Source organism: Otolemur garnettii, unplaced genomic scaffold (assembly GCF_000181295.1).
Source record: "Otolemur garnettii isolate 467f Iridium unplaced genomic scaffold, OtoGar3 scaffold00239, whole genome shotgun sequence".
Lineage (NCBI taxonomy): Eukaryota > Metazoa > Chordata > Mammalia > Primates > Galagidae > Otolemur > Otolemur garnettii.
The window spans coordinates 141,201-146,386 of NW_003852634.1; positions in this window are offsets into that span (position 1 = coordinate 141,201).

Below are 5,186 nucleotides of genomic sequence, written 5' to 3' on the forward strand. Positions count from 1 at the left end.
TTTTTTTTTTTTTTTGTGAAAGAGTCTCACTATGTCACCCTTGGTAGAGTGCCGTGGCATCACAGCTCATAGCAACCTCAAATTCTTGAGCTTAAAAGATTCCCTTGCCTCAGCCTCCTAAGTAGCTGGGACTACAGGCACCCACCACAACACCTGGCTATTTTTTGTTGTTGTTGTTGCAGTTGTCATTGTTTGTTACCTGGCTGCAGCTGGGTTTGAATGCACCAGCTTCAGTGTATGTGGCTGACGCCATAACCACTGTGCTAGGGGTGCCGATCCGTTAATTTTTTTTTTTTTTGAGACAGTCTTGCTATGTCACCCTTGGTAGAGTGATATGGCATCACAGCTCACAGCAACTAAAACTCTTGGGCTTAAGTGATTCCCGTGCCTCAGCCTTGCAAGTAGCTGGGACTACAGGTGCCCATCACAATGCCTGGCTATTTTTTGTTGTTGCGATTGTCATTGTTGTTTAGCTGGCCTGGGCCGGGTTCTAACCTGCAGCCTGGGTGTATGTGGCCAGCACCCTACCTACTGAGCTAAAGGCACCTCCTGTCAGAGGTAATATTTAAAAGTCAAACAGTAATATGATTAGTTTATTATTTATCAACTTACAAGAGAGTTTAACAAAGTCAATAGGCAATACTAGCTGGGTTAGAGCCACTTTCCCTTCCAAGTTTTTTAGCCATCTCATTCAGCTATTTATTTATTTATTTCCCTTTTTAAGATTTTTTTATTATAAAAGTAATACAAACAAACAGTGAAATATTGAGGAAAGACAAAATCATCCATTTATTGCCCTGCCATCTTACTATAACCACAGTAATTTGATTTACTTTGTCATCTTTTTATTACATGTATGATGTATTATTTGTAGGCATGATTACATGCATTCATACACTTTCATGTCTTGCAATTTTTATTTAATATAGCATTTCCTCACATATTTAACATATTCATTACTAATTTTTCAAGCATATATGTTGCAAAATTCATAGGTAGCTGTTTAATGACTATTTCCTAGAGCGGGGGATGGGAAATTATGGCTCCACATTTGGAAATAAAGTATTCTTTTTTGACTGAGTTCTTTTTCTTACATTTTTTTATTTTTTATTTCTTTATTGTTTGGGATTCATCCAGGGTACAAAGAATTAGATTACACTGATAGTATATGTTAGGTAAGGACCTACTTATAATTGTACTTTCCCAAAAAGGTGTACCACACACTATAATACCCTATCCTCCTGTATCCTTCACTCTCCCCACTCCCTCATTCCCCTACCTCCTCACCTGGTATTAGACAAGCTACTGCCTTCATATTAGAATACCGTACATTCAATTCTTACTTCTCTATTCCTGTGGTGATTTACAAAGAAGAATGTATTCCAATTTAATCCAGGTTAATATAAAAGATTTAAAGTCTACATCTTTTTTAATGGCTAAATAGTATTCCGTGATATATATATATCATAGCTTGTTAATCCATTCCTGATTTGGTGGGCATTTAGGTTGTTTCCATATCTTGGCAACTGTAAATTGAGCTGTGATAAGTAGTCTAGTGCAAATGTCCTTATGATCAAATTATTTCTTTTTTCTTCTGGTTAGATGCCTAGTGAAATGTGATTGTAGGATCACACAGGAGGTCTACCTTGAGTTCTTTGAGGATTCTCCATATTTCCTTCCAAAAAGATTGTATTAGTTTTCAGTCCCACAAACAGTGTAAAAGTGTTCCTTTCTATCCTTTCCACATCCACACCAGCATATGCAGCTTTGAAACTTTGTGATGTGGGCTATTCCCACTGGGGTTAGATGATATCTCAGGGAGGTTTTGATTTGCATTTCCCTGATGATCAGGGACGATGAATATTTTTTAAAAATGTTTGTTAGCTATTCATGTGTCTTTATCAGAGAAGGTTCTGTTCATGTTGCTTGCCAAGCGGCAATCCCATGGAATTTTTTTACTCTTTTTTTGTTGATTAATTTGAAATCTCTGTAGATTCTACTGATCAACTTTTTGCCAGATTCATACTCTGCAATTATGTTTTACTATTCTGAAGGTTTTTTGGGGTTTTTAATTTTTTTTTCCTTTATTAAGACATGACTGTGTACATTAATGCATTTATGGAGTACAATGTGCTTAATTGATTAATAGTGTGGAATGCTTACCTTGACTTATTAGCATAACCATCACCTAGCTTGCTTATTTGTCATGGTAAGACATTTATACTGTATTCTTTTTTTTTTTTTTTTTTTGGCCAGTGAAGGGGTACAGCCCCCCATGCTCAGAAATGGCAGTTTGGCCTCATGTGCTCCCCATGGAACGTGACCCTAAGATGGAAATCCTTATTCTGAGAACATGCCCAGGCCTGCTGAAAAGCAGAAAAGTTCTTAGAAAGGAATTTGCTAGAGGACCATGCCGAGTTGTAGCTGGCATCTAAACACCTGTCGAGGCATTGGGCAGTTGTACCTTGTTCCTTTCTCCTCATTAACACAATAATTATTGTTCTTAGTTCAAGGAAATGGGCCAACGGAACAGACAACCTGGCATGTTTGTGATTCAGCCTCAAGTAAAATGTTCTTAATTTGTATCAGTTGTATACATATTTAGCAGTAAATATATTGAATTGGAATCTTTATGGTAATTTCCGTGATCTTACTTTGCTGTCTTAATTGTTTGATGTTTTAAATTTTTATTGGATGTTTTGGAGTAGATAAGAGAATCAATAAAGATAGGTGGTTTCTGAGTGCCAGAGCAAGCCTCAGCCTCCCTTTTCAGATTAATCATCTTGTCTGCAGTGCTTGTCTCTGCGTCATCGACCAGTTAGCTCCAAGAACAGTGACAGCTGGGGCTGAGTTTGAACCTGCCTTCTCCAGTATATGGGGCCGGCGCCTTACTCCTTTGAGCCAAAGACACTGCCCTATACTGTATTCTTAACAGTTTTGAAATGTACCACAGTCTTATGCAACTTAGGTGAGGTTCCACCAAATACCCTTCCTCCTCTTCGCCTCCCCCCTTCTTTCCTCTTTCCCTCCACTTCACTCTTCCTTTCTGGACTATAGTTTTGTTCTATCATTCATATGAATGTTTGGGTGATTATGTGTTGGTTTTATAGTAATATTGAGCACATTGCATAATTTTTCTTCCATTCTTGAGATACTTTACTAAGAAGAATATGTTTCAGCTCCATCCAGGTAAACATACAAGATGTAAAGTATCCATCTTTTTTATGGCTGCATAGTATTCCACAGCACACATATGCTACAATTTGTTAATTCATTCATGAGTCAATGGACACTCACGCTACTTTCATGACTTGGCTATTGTGAATTGGGCTGCAATAAACATTCTGGTGCAAATGTCTTTTTTTTTTTTTTTTTTTTGAGACTGGAGCCTCAAGCAGTCGCCCTGGGTAAAGTACCATGGCATCACAGCTCACAGCAACCTTCAACTCCTGGGCTCAAGCGAGTCTCCTGCCTCAGCCTCCCAAGTAGCTGGGACCACAGGCACCCACCACAAGGCCCAGCTATTTATAGGTTGCAACCATCATTGTTGTTTGGCGACCCGGGCTGGATTTGAGCCCACTACCTTAGGTGTATGTGGCTGGCGCCTTAGCTGCTTGAGCCACAGGCACTGAGCCCAAATGTCTTTGTTGTAAAAATATTTTTGATCATCTGGGTGTATACCTAGTAGAGGAATTGCAGGATCGAATGGTAGGTCTACTTTTAGTTCCTTGAGTATTCTCCAGACTTCTTTCCAAAATTACCATATTAGTTTGCATTCCCACCAGCAGTATAGAAGTGTTCCCTTTTCTCTGCATCCATGCCAACATCTCTAGTTCGGGGATTTTGTTATGTGGGCTAATCTTAATGGAGTTAGATGATATCTAGAAGTGGTTTTGATTTGCATTTCACTGATGATTAAAGATGATGAGAATTTTTTCATGTGTTTGTAGCCCATGTGCCTGTCTTTTGCAGAGAAGCTTCTGTTCGAGTGTCTTCCCCACATAGAAATGGGATTATTGTTCTTTTTTTATTGAGTTAGTTTGAATTCTCTGTGGATTCCGGTTATTAGACCTTTGTCAGAAACATAAGCTGCAAAAATCATCTCCCATTCTGTGTGGGAGAAGGCTGTGTGTATGCTTTACTTACTGTGCTCTTGGCTGTGCTTTTCAGTATGATCAGATCCCAGTAATATATTTTTGGTGTTGTTTCAATTGCCAGGGTAGTCTTCCTCATAGAATATTTTCCTAGGGCGATTTCTTCAAGTGTTTTCTCTGCACTCTCTTCTAGTATTTTTATAGTTTCATGTCTTAAGATTAAATCTTTTATACAGTGAGAATCAATTTTTGTTAATGGTGAAAGGAAGGTTTCAGTCTTCTACAGGTTGCCAGCCAATTCACCCAGCACCATTTGTTAAGTAGGGATCTTAAACCCAATGAATCTTTCTGATAGGCTTATCAAAGATCAATTGACAGTAAGTGGCTGGGTTCATCTCTTGGTTCTCTATTCTGTTCCATATATCTACCTCTCTCTTTTTGTGCCAGTATCATGCACTTTTGATCACTATGGACTTATATTATAGTCTGAAGTCTGGTAACATGATACCTCCTGATTTGTTTTTATTTTGGAGTAATACATTGGCTATTTGAAGTTTTTCTGATTTCATATCAATCAAAGTTATATTTCTTCATGCACTTCAAGGATGACAGTGGAGATTTAATAGGGATTGCATTAAAATTGTATATTGATTTGGGTAGTATGGACATTTTCACAGTGTTGATTATTCCCAGACATGAGCATGGTATATTTTTCCATTTGTTAACATATTCAGCTATTTCTTTTCTTAGAGTTTCATAATTCTCTTTATAGAGGTCTTTCATGTCCTTTGCTAGGTATATTCCTAGATATTTAATCTTCTTTGACATCACTATAAAAAGAATAGAATCCTTGGCACTCCTGTAAAGGGAATAGAGTTCATGACTGTTTTTTCAGCTTGACTATTGTCGGTGTATATAAAAGCTACTGATTTGTAAGTATTGATTTTTTATTCTGAGACGCTGCTGTATTCCTTGATAATTTCTAATAGTTTTGTAGTTGAGTGACAGTTTGATCTCCTTTGATACCATTAGGTTTTCCTTGATCACCTTATCTTGTTTGATTGCGATGGATAAGACCTCCATTACTATGTT